The 19,148-nt window shown below is 34.5% G+C and overlaps 1 long non-coding RNA gene across 1 annotated transcript; it reads left to right on the top strand.

Moving 5' to 3' along the window:
• The first annotated feature begins 8,188 nt into the window (after positions 1–8,188).
• LOC135293872 (uncharacterized) lies at positions 8,189–18,694 on the top strand. The gene is made up of 4 exons (XR_010355982.1): positions 8,189–8,504; positions 8,897–8,932; positions 12,834–12,956; positions 15,328–18,694. It is a non-coding gene; the product is annotated as an uncharacterized LOC135293872 (long non-coding RNA).
• Positions 18,695–19,148: the final 454 nt, after the last annotated feature.

Below are 19,148 nucleotides of genomic sequence, written 5' to 3'. Positions count from 1 at the left end.
TTTTATCTCTTCCCATTTGAGTATTATATTTTTATGCTTTCTTTTTTCTCCAGCTCCATGTGAGAAAAACAACATAAGACAGCAACAAAACTAAAATATGCATTTATTATCCCAGACAACCTTGTTCAGAGAAGCTGAAGAGTGTAACATTGAGTGACCTTGTCTGTATTTTCTTATAGATTAGCACAGCCAGAATTAAACAAGAGTAGTTAATTGTACACAGGAATCTATGCTCAGAAATGCAGACTATAAACATGTTCGATGCATTAATTTTTTTTGCTCACATAGACATTGATACTCTCAGTTAGAGCTGGAGCTTGTTCTCTGCTCCAGGCAGAGGAAATGGCCCGAACCTGCAGGTGAAATGGATTGACAATGTGTTTCAATTTGCAGCATTGAATGCCTGCTGGCAAAGAGAGCACTAGGAATGTTAAAATGTTAAAAGGCAGAGCACAGGAAAGCTCATTGCGGGGTGGGCGGGATGAGAAGATATAAACTGGTCACATATTCCTAGTAGTGTCTGTAAAAAATACTCTGTTAAATGGATATATCTTTGGAAAGCGTGGACAAAGATTTTATTCATAGTCTATTTTAATTATTTAGAAATTTATGAAAAAAAAGAAAAATTATTCTCCTTTCTAATTCCTTGCTGCTGAAGATAAACATCCACAAAAATCTGTATGGAATGCCTCAAATGATGTTTTTCTTAAGACAAGGTGTTGAATTCAATAGATTTTTAGGTCAAAAGTGAAGGATTTTCTGGTGATTAAGAAACTTAATCTAATATTTAGCAAAATTGGATTTGACTTACAACTCTGCTCTAAACTCCTTATGTTACACAGGCACCTAAGGCTAATTTTTCAAAGATAATTGAGCATGTAAAGACATATATTACTGGGATTTTTATAAATGTCTGATATATTTGTACCGCCAGTTTACTTACTGTTTTAGATAGCAAGTTATCTAAAGATCTGAGCCCTAACCACCTCCTTGCCTGCTGTGGTCTCAGTTCAGCTGCCTGTGAGGGTGCAAAATAAAACATAGATGTTTCACAAAGAGGTAGGAGAAGAAATGCATTCAGAATTTAAAAGTGGTCATTATACAGTACTGGGAGCTCTATACATAACTGATTTTTAGCCATAAACCACCTCAAAAGGTTACATACAGACCTTACAGTTTCTGTCTGCAACCACAAAATGTCACCAGTCAAGAGAAGGAAGCCTGAGCAACATCATACCAACATGCTTGAGGGACTTGACCTCTGCTATTTCTTCAGGAGTTTCTGATACTTTTATTTTGCACATTGCTAACTAAATGAATTTATTTTAGTGAAGAACAGATGTGAACAAGAGTGGGAAGTATTTGTACCAGTCTCCCAAGCCCTGTGAGGGAATCTGTAAGTATCTAAAGAGGTGACACTACCTCCTGTGGTCACTCTTTTTTTAGCTATTCCATCTCTTTTTTTACTACAGCTGCTGCAAGTGCTCAGCCTTTTTCTCATCCCATTACAAAAACCCAAACCAAGCCAAACCAAATCCCAAAAAGAAAGTGAACATTGTACTTAGGATTAAGTGTGTTCGGTCATATTTTATCCCTGTCTTTTTTTCATCATAGTGTTTCTGGGGCCTGTGGCATAGTGGAAATTGTGGAAGAAGGAGAGTATTTCCAGTTGTCAGATTGAGACTTATTAAGTAATATAAAAAGATAACAGGGAAGATATATATGGGTATATGCACATGTATATAAAAAGTACTTACTGTAAGCTATGCATCCAAAATCTCTGTACAATGTTTGCTCATGTGAGACACCAACTTTTCTATAGTTTAAAAAAAATTCAAAATTAAATTGATTCTAAATTTTTGCTGTTTATTAAAATAATTTAATATAATATGCAATATATCTTACATTATACAGTAAAAAATATAGTGCATCTAATTTTCCTTTGGCAATGACAGAATACCAAAGTATCAACCATTAACTGAATGCAAAAAGATAACAGTGGATAAGAATTATATGATCTTTGCACAGCTAGGAGACACACTGTGCTTTCCATTTTTAAGCAAGATTCCCAGCTGGCTTTGGAGACAAAAGTTCCTAGATATAAACACCACAATAAACTTGTGGGAGATATGTCAAAAACCTTCACTTTAAAAAACCAGCATCCCTTCTCTAATTGTGTTGTGCTCAACTGGAGTTTGCAATTATTATAAAAAAGATATATAAAATATATTAAATGGTATAAATTATATAAATAAATATATGTTATGTTTCTGCTACTTATGCAAAAAAACCACCCTAAAACAACAAAATCAAAACAATCCAATAAAAATAAGATAGAAGAAAATTTGCTCCCCTACTCTCATAAACCACAAGCTACACTGGCAAGCTGACATAACAAGGCTAGATGGATATTTTTTCATTTATTTTATTAGTGGAAATATCTTCTTCTGTTACAGGTGCAAAGTATAAGATTTAAATAATTGATAACACTTCTTCTCTAAATGTTCTTCAAGATATTTTCCTGTGTCAAAAGGTTATATTCATGTCGTACATTTAATATGCTAAATATGTCACTATGTCCTTTTTTCAGTTTTGCATACCTCCCTAGAGTGTGATGTTTCTGATGAATAGCTTGTTCAGAATTTTTATGATATACATGTGTGTGTATTTTAAAATACAATTACACAAAGAGTAACTTCTTAAGCATGTTCTGAACCAAGTTCAGTAATACTGTGGCACAGTTTGTGAATGCTTGATTCTTTTGACACTCATTTCAGTCATGCAGACAGAGCTTTCGGGTGCAATACAAGCTCCCAGAGTCTCCATGTGAGATGCTTGGCCCCCAGAATGGCATGGATTATCGAACTGTGTATGTGCCATAAAGTGCCTGCAAATTCTTTGAGGATGTCTGAGATGCCATCAGGATGTCAAATAATTCCAAATATTTGGTTGACACAATTAAATTGAGCCCAGAGTATCTGTTCCCAGTGAAAGCACTGTATGATTTTGTAGACATTTTACCTTTGACAGTATATCCACATCTGCATACAAATTTAAGTAGGGCACTTTACTGACTTACCCATGTCTTGTTCTGTATTCATCTCACTTTATATCATCCATATAAAAGATACAGGCCTGTTACTCTTTTACTGCCTAGGCTTTGTAGTCTCTATATTGTTAATGGAAAAAGATAGGCACATCTTCACTAATTTAGACATTTATTTAGACTGGAAAAATTACATTGTGAAGGTACCTACAACTCCTAACAAATGACAAATGTTCTAAACATTCAAAAGCTAGCTCACAACTACATTTTCGGTAAATAAAGCTCAATATTAATTGAACCACTGATGCATGAAAAAAAAGCTTTCAGAAATAATAGTAATAATCATGGGAAGGGATATGAATGACTAGAATCATATTTAATTTTTTAATTTGCTAAATCTTCCTAAAGGTAAATCTTCCTAAAGGTCTGGCTTTGGACACCTGCTCACATGTGCATATTTCCAACTTTATATTAAAAAAAATAAAATAGTCCTCTGCTCTGAAAATTTATTATTTTTAGTACAGAGGAGTTTCACTGAATGATAAAATCATTGAAGTTAAGAGGAAGCTGTGGAAATAGTCTAGTCCAACCCCTCTGCTCAAAGCATATTGAGCCAAGCTAAGGTGCCCCAGGCAGTGTCAAGTTAGGGATTGAATGGAAAGGACTTCAACATCTCTGATCAACATGCTCCAGCACATCATAACCCTCATAACCCTCCCACCCCTGGGTACTTAAACACAGTGATAAGTGATATAAAACTCAGTTTCTCCTCACATCACATCTTCTCTAAGACCTAAATCATGTTCCTGATTCTTTGCTGGACTTGCTCTGATATATCTGGGTCTTCCTTGTACTGAGGAATGAAGGCCTGCACCCAGCAGTTCACGGTGCATCAACAGTACAGGGTAGAAGAGAAAGATGATCTTCCTTGACCTACTGATGGTGTTTTTACTGGTGCAGCCCAGAATACTGTTGGCCACCTTTGCTGCAACTATGAAGTCTTCTACTTGTAGCAGTGGGAGAATTCACTTGTAATATTTTGCTTGCATCCAGAGTAAAATATGAGTTATGGAGTTTTAGTTTTGATTTTTTTTTCTATTTTAGTGAAGTAGGTTTTATCGTAAAACCAAACAAATAATTTGCTTAAAAAAGAACAGTTGAAATTGTCAGTTAGGATAGATTATCCATTATATTAACAATTAATTTATCAAAGAATATCTATTAGTAATGCTTTGCAGAAAGCAATGCAATTGAAAAAAACAATACAAACAATGTATTATATCTCTGATTTAACCCAGGATGTAAATTAGTAGTTCAGGCAATTTACCTCACTTGCACACATTATTGGTTCATTACCATCAATATCCTGTCTTTGGCAATGTTGCTGAATGATGATTCACAAAAACACTTCAGCCAACAGCATTCCTAATTTATCTCGGCAGCTGTGCTACGCTTTTTGTGAACAGAAAACCACTTTATGCTATATATAGAGATGAATAATGTCTTTCCATACAATGTTTGATCCTCATCTATAGAGTGCGTCATCACAAATTCCAATAGTTCATACAATCAGTCAAAAACATCATGCAGTAAGCTGCAGCCCTAAATCCATATTTTATGAAATATATATTAAAATGTGTGAAGCAGATTCAAAAAAGAACAGGAAACAATGTTGAATGACAATAAATAGGTTTTATTGTGAGAGATTCTGGGAATATTCTTTATTTTACTTTGATTAAAAGGATTCGGAGAGAATGGAGTGTCTTGACTAGTTAGAGGAGGATGCTCTTAATATCATTGTCCCAGATGACACAAAAATCAAAGTCTTTAAGCTTAAATTTAGATTATGCAAATGTTTCTACCTTTTTTTAATAAGACCAAAGTCAAAAACCATTTAATAATATGTGTGTATTGCTTGATATTAATGAAATAAAGCACCATTAGCATTTTTAACAGATAATTGTAATTTAGCCACTAGTACAGGAAGCAATATAATAGCAGAGAAGGATTTTTCTATCTGTAATAAGTAAAAGCAAACAAACAAAACCGATAAAACAAAACTCTACTAATAGAGGACTAAAAGAGACTTCAGAATTTTTTTTCTTAAGGCTTTAATCTTAAGAAATTGTATTTCTTAAATGCTGAATGATCTTCCTCCACTGAAACTGAGAAAAGTCAAAATCTCCATGTGGAAAAGTAAATTTGATTACAGTCACAGTTATGGTTAATTTCCAACACAGAGACTACAATTGTCTAGAATAAAAGGTCATGTGATTGTTTTCTTAACTTAATTGTTAACATTATTGGCAGTACTAAACTTACAATGTAAAACAGTATTTTAGATTTTTATTACTTCAGCTGGTTTTCTATGCAAAGTCATGTCTACTGCTCATGACTATCTCTCATTTATTATTTATTTATGTTAGAATGTAAAAATTTGCTTGCACTTACAATATTTTAAAATAAAAATTTCAGAAATTAGTAATGAAATTACTTAATCCTTTGTGAAATTCCTATTTCTGAAGTAACTGAGAAAGTGCATTTCATATACCTAGAGTAAGCTTGCAATGATTGCCAAGCAAATAATATCTGAACTAAAATTATTTAATTCAGACATCTTAGATGACATTTGGCTTTTTCAAACTTTAATCCTTTCCATTTAATTCATTTTCTGTAACATTAGTGAGAGAATTAAATATAGTTACAGGAATATTTCAGTTTGCACTTTAATTACCCATTTATGGCACTGTTTCTTCTATTGTGATGGCCTTTCAAAAGTGAAAAAAATAATAATTCAACAGCTAATTGAATGTTAATTCCTAGATCATTCAGTGTTTGGTAGGCTTTTTAGCTGCTTAAATAGACTGCCCATTTGCAATAAAGTTTAATTTCCTCACTTTTGAACTTTTTAGGTACTATGATTTGCTCTTTTGATAAATGTAGGGGAAAATGATACATTAAAAAAAAAATCTCTAGGAACTTTGCACTGTTGGGATTGAACAAGGAGGAGGTAGGACCTGTAGGCTGAATATCTCTTAAGAAACTAGACACAAGTCATGTAGTACAGATGTGGAACTACTAAAGGAATTAAAGTAATTCAACTTTTGACTTCTATTGAATTATAGTCAATGAAAGAAATTAGCAGATTAAAATTCTGTAGAATAAAAATAATGATTTAAAAGAATAGTATGTGGCAAGGTTTGGAGACAAAAATGAAATCAGAAATATAATAAAAAAGAAAAAATGAAGCCAAAATGATAGAAAAATAAAAATATAATCCAAAATCAAATTGATTTAAATGATGCATTATATTTTAGTTATTTTTTTCATTTATTATTGTAGAACTTACAGTCCAGAACTAATTTATTAACACTAATGAGTTTAGATTTGTAACATTCCAGTAAACACTGTCTAAGACCTTCACAGTATCAGTCCCACAGAATATAAACAGTTCTTCATTTTCAAATAATTCTTTTTTTTTTACTAGAAAAAACCAATGTATCTCATCTCAGTGTGTATAAAGTTCTATGAAGGAATCAAACTAATCAAAACAATGATGGCTCCTTCAATTGCGAACGTATAAAAAATATGTTGGGGTTTTTTTTCTTAGGCATTTCTTTATTTTCCTTATAATATTTTAATTTAAAATTGAAGAAACACTTGTGTATTTATATTCTATTAATTGAATCCAGTTTACAGTTTACTTGACTAATTCATGAGTGCTATGGAACATTCTTGATTTGATTCATCCTCACCCTGTGCTATAGGAAGAAAAAGACTCCATTTTTTACCTTACAAAAGGAAAGTCAAAAGACAGAGTAGATACTGAGTGAGACAAAAAATAATCTCTGTGTTTATTAAAAGAAATCCAAATGTTCCAGCTTATGAAGAACAACTTATTTTTCCTATCACTAATAAATTATAATACCATACATAATATCATTAACTCTCCTATATAATTGCTTACTAACTCAGTTAGTTTGTCTTGCAAATACTTGTTGTTAGATTTATCCTAAAGATGCTTTTTAAATTAAAAATTTTATAATTTAAAATACAGTTCTGCACATTTGTTTGCTTGTTTTTGTCCCACGGTGCCTGAATGTAAGTATTTATGCTAGGTTTAAAAGCAATTGTCTGAGGCACTGACTCAGCACACACCTGAGATTAAGCTACTAAACAAGACAAGAGAAGCTGCTAGATGTAAAAGGAGAGATTGCTGGAAGTCATAAATAAAAGAGTGAGAAGTTTACAGGAGTTACAGATAGCACTCTGAGGTACTGAGCAGGTGGCTAAGGGGGAGGCTTGAGACAAGTAGCCAAACATCCCAGGCAGCTGAATGTCAGCAGAGCAGCAAGGCAGGCAGTGCCTCAGTAACTCCATCTGTGATACTGCACAAGGAAAGGAAGGTCTAGGTACCAGCACTAAATAAACCAAATTTGGACACAGACATCGCAAGGTTGGAATTAATGAACAGCTTACTTGGGAATTGAAAAGGACAAAGAAAAAGAGATATTAAGCAACAGAATGCAAGATCAAGAAAAGGAATGGTAAGATAATGTTGTGATTTAACCCCAGCCAGTAACCAAGTACCAAACAGCTGCTTGCTCACTCTCCCACCATTAGGTGGAGGAGAGAATAGCATAATTAAGGTTAAAAAACTCACATGTTGAGATAGAGCCAATTTAATAGGGACTGCAAAAGCTGCACGCACAAGCAAAACAGCCAAGCCCCATCACACACAATGGTTACTTGGGAAGACAAATACCATCACTCCAAACATCCACCTTATCTTCCTTCTTCTTCCCAGTTTATATGCTGAGCAGGATGTCATATGGTATGGAACATACCACAGTGAGTCACCTGTCCCAGTTTTGTCTCCTTCCAATATCCCATGCTTTGCCAGCATTGCAACATGAAAAGCAGAAAAGACCTTGGCTCTGTGTAAGCCCTGCTCAGCAATAAAAAAACCCATCTCTATATTATCAAGCCTGTGTTCAGCAGAAATCCAAAACACAGCCCCATACAGCCACTGTGAAGAAAATTAACTTTACCCAAGCCGAAATCAACATAATGTAAAGCAGGTGACTGGGGCTACTTAAGGATCCCTGCCAAACGTCCCTGTCTTACACCTGATCACTGCAATCTAAATCAGAATAATAACCCAAACCTGGGGCTCTGATCATACCATATGTTTCAAATCATCTTCCAGGGCCAGGGTGACCCACTGTGCTTTCTCTAGCCAGCAGGACCAGACAAATTGAACATCCTGATAGTAGTGTCTCTGTGTCTGATTTGAGGCAGATGCCATCAGCACCCCAGATGCCCATCCCTTCTGGATATCTTACATGAAATGTGCTGGGAAATAAAATAAACACTGAGATGTTTATACAGAACCTTGTCACAAGAACAGTCTGTGTGACTAGCATAGCTTTAATATTTTAATATCCCAAAGGAAATGGTAATTACAAATCCTATTTCAAATATTCACAGAAGATCAAGTACTGCTTTTTTATTATATTATCTTGTTAAATTATTTTCTCTGGATTCATGCTATAAAATATGCATAATATATGGCAGTACTAACTGATGTTAAATTGCACCATGTGTAAACCATGAGACTCATCCCCTCTGAGAAGAAAAATAGTGAGGGGTAGCCTCTTAGCATGAGGAAATAGCTGTAGAGCCCTTTTAAAATTAAAGATCAGAAAAGTACATCAGTATAACTAACATTATGGTCTGCTGGATTTTTTATTTTTGTTTTGTGAAAAAATCTATGATATTTGACTGAAAGTGTTGAAATTTATGACCATTACTGTGTCTCATTATTCTTTTTTTTTTATTCTTGTGAAGATCTAAAGGAAATTCTGTGCCACAGCTGTTTCCCAGGTAAGATTGTTTTTTATCTTGGTATATTGATCCTACAGGAGCTTATGTTACAAATATTGCACTTGAAAATCCACTTAATTTCCAAGCAAAATTGACATCCTAAACAACAATTCAGCTTTTGTTATAGTTGGTTTTGGGGTTTGGTGTTTTGTTTGTCTATTTTATTGTTGTTCTAAGTTGGATATTTTCCTGGTGGTTTTTTGTGTTAGTTTTGTTTTGTTTGTTTGCTTCTTTTTCCCCAACTTTCCTCTAAAGGATAAGGAAATAGTATCATATGAACCTTACTTTTTCCACTCTAAGAATCCCCATATCACCAGAACAAAAGAGTTTCATCACAGTTCCTGTAGCACCTGTACAAAAACAATCAAAGTGAAGTATAAATTTAAAAGCATATATTTTTCTATTTATTTTGACAACTTTCTGAAGTGGGGACAGGAGGGGGTTTTTTGTTTGTTTGTTTTGGGGTTTTTTTTTTGTTTGTTTTTTTGTTTGCTTGTTTGGTTTTTTTTGAGGTTTTTGAGGGTAGAGTATTGCTTGTTTCACGTAAAGAAGAAACGTTCAGGAACTTGTGAAGTTCCTCATAAAAAGGCTTATTTATGAAAACAAATAATATTTATAAGAAAAAAAATCTGTGTAGACTCAGAATTTTGGTTGTTTTCTTTTTAATTTTGGATTATAAAGAAAAAATATTTTTTCCTTTCCTCTGACATAATGTACATAGCACACTGATTGCCGACAGAGATTATTGTCTAACAAAAAGAAAGCATGATTACGTATGAAAACAAAGAGTATGTTATAAGAAAAAAAGGTGGTATCAAGGTTGTCCAAAGGGTTTGTAAAACCTCTGTTTATACTTCTAAGAAAACTTTTTCTATATTTACCTCGAAACAACAGGAATTCTCCTCAAATTCTTATTTTCTCCTTGTTTATGTACTTCTTCAAAGAACATCTTCATCTGAATAGTAGATTTACTGATAAAAAAGATTTTACAGCCTATCATAATACTGGGAAAGTACACATTAACTCTATCCCTCTATATAGTTTTGCTACTGTAAGCTAGCAAAAAACAACTTCTTTGTTCATACCCAAGGAAAAGCTGTGAGTTGATCAGGGTATTCAATTTATGCACTAGTCACTCCTGAAAATCAGGGGATATTAGCTCAGTTTTCACACTGAAGGTTATTATTATTATTAATAAATTTATACAGCATTTTTATAATATTTTAAGGGTAATATGATGAGTGTATTTAAGACTTTCTGGGCATTGCACAAGGATTGCTAGAACATAATTCAGTATGTTTGTAGGTGAATATGATCTATTGTTAGTGCATAAAGTCATGTACCATCTCAAAAGAAGATGGAAACATAGCGGTGATGCCAGATCTTCTCCCCATACATTAGACAGAAAGAACTGTCTCTCTCCATGAGACCATGCTGTCTCTTCTGAAAGAATATCAAAAATGTGTGTGCTCAGAAGCTCAACAGCTGGAAACTCTCTGAAACTGCATGTCAGCAGTCAAATTCTCCCCCATGCGCCTTCTGGGGTATTGTGCCCTTCATGAACACTTAACAAAGGGTTTTTTCCCTTAAAGCACAGTAGACCTTGTTCCATGTGTGTGCAGTTTGCCTATTGGCAGCAGCTATTATGATGTTCTGAATATCCCGAGTAAGAAATATTGGTTGTGATGATTATAGGAGCTACTGCTCAAAAAAAAAAAAAAAAAAAAAATTAACATTTTGAAAATTAAATATTAAATATAGAGGTTTTCAGCCAGGCAGGGCAGTTTGCCACTCTTAGGCTAACATTTTAGTATAAATGTCAAACTCTTGAGCTCTCTATATGTGTGGAAGCTAGAGATAGGAGAAAATCTATCTGATAAAAAGAGCATGGGGATGAGAAATGGATTTTGGAGGGGGTGGCGGTAGAGAAATTTGGTATTGAATCAATTATTCTTTTCCAAATTATACCAAAGTGCAAAGAGATCCATCAAATGATGGGGAGGTTTTGATAGCATATTTATCTGCACCTTCAGTTTCAAACCACTTTGCAAAAAACAGAGGGAAATACAATCTAAAAGCAGGTAAGTATATATTTTTGGGTTTTAAAACATGGCCTTAAAAATAGAAATATGAAGGTGATTTAAATATGCTCAAAACAAACTAAATTTCTGGTGAACATCTACATTTATTTAGAAATTACGGATGTCTCTATTTTTTAACTTGAAAATTAGAAAAAGAAACATTGATATACTTTATCCTGGCTAATGAGTTGGACCATGACCATAAGATTAAATTAAGTTATTAGAAAGAGGAATAAGAAAGATATTTTCTGTCTCGAAAGTAAAAATTATTCTTCTGCAAAGCTTAGGAACATAAAGATTGAGAGATGATGTCATCACAGTTATGAATACAATCAGAGACAGAAAAAAATAAAATAGTATAGAACAAAACAGTTGGAATGATTTCCCCAGAAATCTTTCTGTTGAATTGGAGAGGTCTGAGTTTGTTCCATGGGCTGTCAGATGGTCTGGGGCACAGGTTTTGTGAAGAGTGGCTGAGGGAGCCTGGAGAAAAGGAGGCTCAGGAGAGACCTTATCCATCTCAATTAACTACCAGAAAGGAGGTTGTAGTGAGGTGGGAGCCCATCTCTTCTCTCAGGTAAGAGTGACAGGACAAGAGGAGATGGTCTCAGCTTGCCCCAAAGTGTGTTTCGATTGCATATTAGGAAAATTTATTCACTGAAAGGATGGACAGGCATTGGAACAATTTGCCCAGGGAAGTGGTGGTATCACAGTCTCTGGAAGTTTTTAAAAACCCACATGGACACAGAACTTAGGGACACAGTTCATTGTTTTAGTGGTGAACATGGCCACTAGTAGATTAATGGCTGGACTTGATGACCTTAGAGGTCTTTTCCAACTTTTGTGTAGCTATGATTCTATGGCCATTACATTGGACAGAGCGTTAAAGGACCCAATTTCAGATTACACTGAGTGAAATTTTTGTTGGGTTTTTTTATAGATGAGTTCTACTTTACCATTTTATGTCAAGATATCTGTGAGAAAGTTACCTGTATATTAGGAAGTTAATGCAGCGTAGACTTCATGTATTAAAGATGTGACCCAAATAAACATCATACATTTATAACAAAAGAAATAGTGTGTAAGGAGAGATTTCTAATTTGGGGATGTTGTCTTTCCATTGGCAGTCAGAGTATTTACTTTATTTTTCCCTTTATTATCAGTATGGGCTGAAAACACTGCCCTTTCTGATATTAACCTTTTTGAGTGATTGATTTATAAAGTATGAGATGTAAAAATATGGTTATACACCTTATTTTTGGTAAATATTTCCTTTTATTTGTTAAAAAATATATGCTTAAATACATGGGAAAAAAACCTTTTCCTTAATAGCAAAAAAAGTAAATAAATTAGAAAAAAAAAATATTCCTAAAATAAGCTGGATTTAATTTCCTTTTATTAAATATATTTGCCCATAATTTTACTGAATTATTTTCATGACAATGGTTTGATTATTTCAATAGGTATAATTTCTTAATTTCTTAGGTCACACTTTTTCATTAGACATTCTGCATTGAGCAAACTCAGAATGTAGATGGCTTAGTCCCCTGAAGAGTGTACTTGACAAAGAGAAAATTCCTTTTTAGAAGACATTTATTGACTAGATCAAATTCAAATTAGCTGATTTTAAACTCCTTGTTAGAGGTGCAACCGCTGACCCTCAATATTCTATTTTGTGGTTATGGATTTTATGACTGCACTAGGTTGGTCAGGATTTTTCTTCATAGTGCCTCATATGGGGCAGTAGTTTATACTTCTCACCAAAATAATGTTTTAGCTGTTGCTGAGCAATGCTTACGAAGGCCTTTACTGTTTCCCAGTCTGTTCCACCAGTGAGTAGGCTTCGGGTGAGAAAAGACTGAGAGTGGACACAGATGGGGCTGCTGATCTTAACTGACCGTAGCTGTCCAATGGAAATGTCCAAGCAGCTGTTTAAGAAAATTGTAAGTGCATGCTCTTCTTACATCTCTTTAATAAGGCTCAGTGAGAGTCTGCATCTGCACTTTTTGCAAGAACACCGCCCAAGTCTCAATGTTGGTACCACAGATCAAATGCTGATCAAATCCAAAGTGACTGAGACCCCTGTCATTGATCAGCATTGTGAGACACTACTTACCTGTCTGCTTCTGTCAGAAACAAAGTGAGATAAGGAAAACACAGGTGTCTTGGAATATTTCAGAACAGACAAATAATTTTCTCTTTTAGTTAAAAGTGTCTTAGCTGTTTTGATTCTTCTGCCATTAAAATTATGTTACCTAAAATCTGATAATGTCTGAAAATCTTGAAAGTTTTCTTCAGTCTTTTAAATTAAGTACATGATACATTACTGGAGACCATGTCATTGCAGAAAATGCCACAATAAATGTTGTATTCTTCCAGCTTAAAAAAAAAAAAAAATCACCTCTCATAATGACATGTGGCAAATAAAGAAAAAAAAATTCTAGCAGTCTATGTATCTCATGAGCACTGGCATTATACTTTCCATATTTCATTTGTAGTATTATAGTTAGAAAAAATATTCTGATTTATGTTAACTATCACTTTAGAAAACCAGTCCTAGAACTGTTCAATTAAAGCAATGGATTTGCTTTCTTCTAAAAGGACTCAGAATGTAAACCTAAGAATACATCCCCTTTGCTGCATACCTTTTTTTTCACTTGATTGTAGCTTGTGGCAAATTTATCTTTCACTTAATTTTCCTTAGCTTGTGCACTTTTTACATTACAATTTCCTTTCTTTATGCTTTTTTCCTCCATCATTATTTTCGTTTCCTTTTATTATCTGCATAAGTCAAAGGCTAAAAAAAAAGATTGTGGAAGACAGAAAACAAACAGAATAATCAAATTTTAATTAAAAATGTTATATATTTGAATATATATATATATACACACACAAATATATAAGGCTTTCAACTCATTAAAAAAATTCACATGTTTCAAACATAAATTATTATATCTTACATTTTCAAACATAAGATATTGATTTTCTAATCATGACCCAGAAAATATAAATATATATATATATGTTTTTGTATATCCATTGGCCCTTTCTAAAAGTGGAAATATACACAATAGCTAAAAAAACCACTTCAATGAGAAGAGAAAAAGAGAAACAGTAAAATCTTCTTCCTTTTTTTTCCTTAATTAATAATACTATTTAAGATTTGCAACAAACCTGTCATGATGGAAAGCATCCCACAGAAGTCAGTGAAAAACACTACCTGTAGTCTTAAAATATCCTCTGAGAATAAATAATATGTTACAGAACAAAAAGGGATAAAAAAAATCTGATAAAGACACAGATTTTGAATTCTGCATTATCATTAAAAAAGAATCTTCTGGGACTGATTAGTCTGTCATTACAAAAGAATTTGAACTTTTTTTATTCAAACAGACAATACAGTCAACTATCAGACAAAATTACATTCAATAGCAGAAGATTATTTCCAGTCTATTCATGTATATTCATTCTTGAAGTGTCATTTGTAAATTACTCTTCTAAATTTATATTCTGACTGGAGAATTTAGTAGAATAAGACTACTCCAGAACAAACTCATAGCCTTCTCAGAATGGCATCACAAATTCAGTTTAAACTAGTGACTGTCTGTACTACACTTGAGTATTGTGAGAAGTTTTCTCTATAAGAAGAAACTAAAGAAATAAACTTGGCTTGCAAATTTAAGTCCAAGTTCTTATTGAAAAATTAGAAATTGTAATAGGTTCTGTTCCTTATTTAAGCACAGCAAATTTTCTATTAATAGGAGTGTTCCAAGACTAAATGATCTTTCCTTTCATCAACTCTACTGTCTGTTCTGCCTTTCTCTTACCAAATTAGCTCATTACAGCATACAGGATTTGGTACAAGCAAATTCAACTATATATATCTGTCTTTGCAACATAAATTTTCTGTATTTTTTTCTATAAGAAATGATTTAACAAATGTTCTAAATTGATTGTAAAACATCTTGGTGGCATACATTAATTCATCACAGAAAAAATCCTAATGAATACTTTTTTTCTAAACAAGCAGTGACTAATATTAACTGGAGGGAAATAAAGGGGGCAAACTATTTAACTGGAAGATTTATTTTATTTTCTTATTTTATTCATTTAATGTCATTTTTTTTCATGTTTTTTTATTTTCTGTCAACCCTATGAAGTCCATTATTCAATACACCAGTGTCAGGCTAAATAGAGTGAATGTTTAGTTTAAGATTATAGTTCTTCAAACATAGATTGATTAAAAAAACAAAATTTCATATATATACATATATATATATGTATGTATGTAAGTATGTTTGCAAATTCCCACAGCTCAAATTCATCACTTCAGAATGTGAAGATGTGGAGCCTAGCCCTGTCTGGAGAAGTAAAAGGCTTCTTTCTTGCTGTCTGTATGAGTGATGTCATCACAAAAAACAGTCCCCTGCCCTTCCCATGGCAGTGCCTAGCCCAGGAAAGCAGTAAAGCACAACAGATGAGCAGTAAAGCACTCAGCAGATAAAGCTCTGCCTTTTATGACATAAATCAATAATCCAGCTGCAATTGTTAGTCTTGTTAGTAATTCTTCCATTATACAGAGCATCTAACCAGAGACACTGGAAGCATGCACAGTCCTGGTCACCAAGACAGATATTTACTCATTTATCTTTCCACGATTTTATTAAATTGTCATCTGTCTCAGAAAGACTGTGAGTCTCTTCTGAGAATTTCAACCACTCATCTTAGCATTGCTGTCAGTTTGCTCTTACAGCAGTAATGTTAAGACTGGACTTTCAAGGCTGGACTTTTAGGTGTCAAGGGAAAGGCAAGCAGTGGTGGAAAGCACCATGATCTGAGTGAAAATGTCCATGCTTTCTTCTCCATGATGAACCCTGACACACAGTCTGTGACTACCTATGGTGGATAGACCAAAACTGGATGAAACTGCAGCACAGTGCACACCTAAAAGATGCACAAGGCTGGAGGGAGTTATTGAGTGGGAAAGAATGCCCCAACTGTAAGGAAGAGCTACCTGGCAGCAGCAACATAACAGTGCCTTCTACTGTAAGTTTAGGAAGGTTTCAAGTTCAAGAGCCTCCCAACTGATATCCAGTCTTTTTAGACTGTGCTGAATATTTTGCAAGTGCTCAATTTTCCAGGGACCTGCACAGTGCCATCCAACATCATGGCAGAGATTATGTGGCCATGATGTCGAATTTTTTTCTGGATGGCTGGACCTCAACTACAAAATTCTTCAGTCCTGCTGGAAGATGAAATCCTTGATAAGTTTGAAGTTCTTGGTCAGGCTGTATGAAAACAATGGAACTTTATGACTAAATCTGGGATAAACCTTTGTGGGCTTGGTCAGATTTCCATTTTCTAGAACATTCTTCGTGTTGGTTCTTCATTGACTGGTCACTTCTTATCAGCTGCCCTCCTACACCTCCTGCTCTCACAAGAAGCTGTTAATGGTCATCTTTCCAGAGTGATCTAGTGTTTTAAAAGTCAGTCCTGTGCAGTTTGTTAACTTGTGTATGGGAACAAAAGATTCCAAAATCCCCCTACAACTTTTTGTTTCTGAAATTTTACTCACTTTTGCAGTGAAGGGTTTATCAATATTAATATAAATAGAAGAATGTACCATATCAAGACTGTTCTGGAGAGTTCTTCCTGGGGAAAGATCCTACCAAAAGTCATTAAGTAGTTACAGCCATGGATTTTGGGATATTACTTTATTTAACAAAACATGCCACTAACATTTAAACAAATATTTGGTGCCTGGTTTTTTGCAGCATTTTCCACTGCATAAAACTTGGTCATGATTTCTGACTTGTAATTAACTTTTCATTTACATTGATCATGCAGTTAATCTCGCTTAGTTTTAAGCCTTTTATGATTGGAAAATGCTTAGAACTACTCAAGCAAGAAAGTGTTTTGTCCACCCTTATCACAGTATGAAAAAGACACAGCAGTTAATTTTATGTTATTGAATTATTGGGCTGTGTTTTCTAATATAAGAGTAGAAAAACAGTAGGGTGCATCAAACTGGCTGATGACAGCTCAAAATAAGGGTGAGTGGGAGCAGAGCACCAGAGTTAGATAATTTTACAAATTATTAGGCTCTTTACAAATTGATCTAATTTTGTTTTTCTTTTAATGTCTCTTTTTCATCTGATTTCCTCTATGACTGCCCCGAAGTTTTTTGCCAGTTTGCCAACTCAGAAAATTTTATGGGGTATTTTATTTCTACTGTTGTTCTATTATGTTGAATAATTATTCTTACCCCCTCAGATTATCCTTCCAGAGGTATTCTTCTGCTTAATTTTTTTATCAATATCTACTCTATGGATTTGCTTTCTGTACGTACTATTTTATTTATGAACATCAGATTTCTGACTCTCATTTCAGTTGGAAATGTTCTACATCACCATATGCCACCAGCCAACAATGCTCACAATTGCCTCTTGCACTATGATTAAATAATTTCCAGTTCTTTAGAAGAAAAATAATGGATGTCACACAAACAGCATTAAAAAAACTCCCAAAAAACAAAAAAACACAAAAAATCTCATTTCCATACATTTGTCACTATGGAAAATTATCCCCATAGTAATACTCAAAGTTTGCAATGTTTATCAAGAAAATAAAGATCAGGTGTTTGGGTTTTTTTTTCCCAGAAAATTATAAAATATTTACTTTAAAGACTGTCAAAGGAGTGTCCCATATGTGTGCATGTACACATACATAAATACATATATATGTGTCTGTGTGTGCATATCTAGCAAGAGAGGGTGGAATGACTGATGGAAATTCTAATATATAAAACTGAAAGAAATGAAGAAATCAGGTTTTCAGTAGGCAGCAAAAACCCATATATGTGGTAGGACAGAATTGTCACTACTCGTGTCACCCAAGGTTCAATACTGGGCCCATTATTTTTTTTCATTTTTCATCAATAACTTGGATGAAGAGACAGATGCCTCTCAGCAGGCTCATTAATGACACAAAGCTGGGAGGAGTGGCTGATAACCCAGAGTGCTGCGCAGCCCATCAGAAGGACTTCTAAAAGTTAGACAGATGAGCAGAGAACACTCTGAAATTCAACAAAGGCAAATGTAGGGTCCTGCAGCTGGAGAGGAATAACCCTGTGCACCAGCACAGGATGGGGCAGACCTGCTGCAAGGCAGCTCTGTGGAGAAGAGCCTGAAGGTCCTGGTGGGTAGCAAGCTGCTCATGACCCAGCATTACCCTTGTGTCCAAAAAAGACAATGCTATCCTGGGGTGGGCTAAGAGCACTGCCAGCATCTCAAGGGAGCTGATCCTGCACCACTACTAGCTTTATTGAGGCCACATCTGAGGTACTGTGTCCATTTTTGGGCTTCTCAGTACCAGAGAGACATGGAGCTCCTGGAGCAGGTCCAGTGGGAGACTACAAAGGTAATTAAGATCAGCTGAGGAAGCTGGACCTGTTCAGCTTCAAGCACAGATGATTTAGAGGAGATCTCATCAAGTTCTAAAAGTATCTGAAGAGAGGACACCAAGATGTTGGAGTCAGGATCTGCTTGGTGGTGCCAAGCAATAGGGAAAGAGGCAATGTGCAGAAAGTGATGCACAGGAAGTTCCGCCTGAATGTATGGAAAAACTTCTTCCCTTTTTGAGTCACTGCATACTGGAAAAGATTGCCCAGAGAGATTGTGGAATCTCCCTCACCGGAGGTATTCAAGAACTGAATAAAACAAAACAAAAACCTGTTCAATGTGCTCCATGATGACCTAGCTTGAGCAGGAAGTTTGGACCAGATGACCCACTGTGGTCCCTCCCAGCCTTACCCATTCAGTGATTTTGTAATACCAAATTTTAGGAAGAAACTCATCAGTATTGATGTAATGGATAGCAAAATACAGAAGACAGATTTGGGCAAGGAAAAGATGAACCTAGGAGGGTAGAGATTTGAACATCTTTGCGAGGAACCATTGGAAAATCTGTCAAGCCATTTTGCCTACTTGACTACATTGGACTACTACTACTAACTACTTGTCAGGAGAGAAGGCAAACACAAATGTGTTTTATTTACACAGGAAAAAAATGGAAGAGGACATTCCTACCTGGCCACTGCTCGTTAAATTTTCTGGATCTGTCTAAAAATTACAGAG

Source organism: Passer domesticus, chromosome 2, assembly GCF_036417665.1.
Source record: "Passer domesticus isolate bPasDom1 chromosome 2, bPasDom1.hap1, whole genome shotgun sequence".
NCBI classification, from domain to species: domain Eukaryota; kingdom Metazoa; phylum Chordata; class Aves; order Passeriformes; family Passeridae; genus Passer; species Passer domesticus.
Note: the sequence above shows the minus strand (reverse complement) of the source record. Positions and strands in the feature narration are given on the sequence as shown.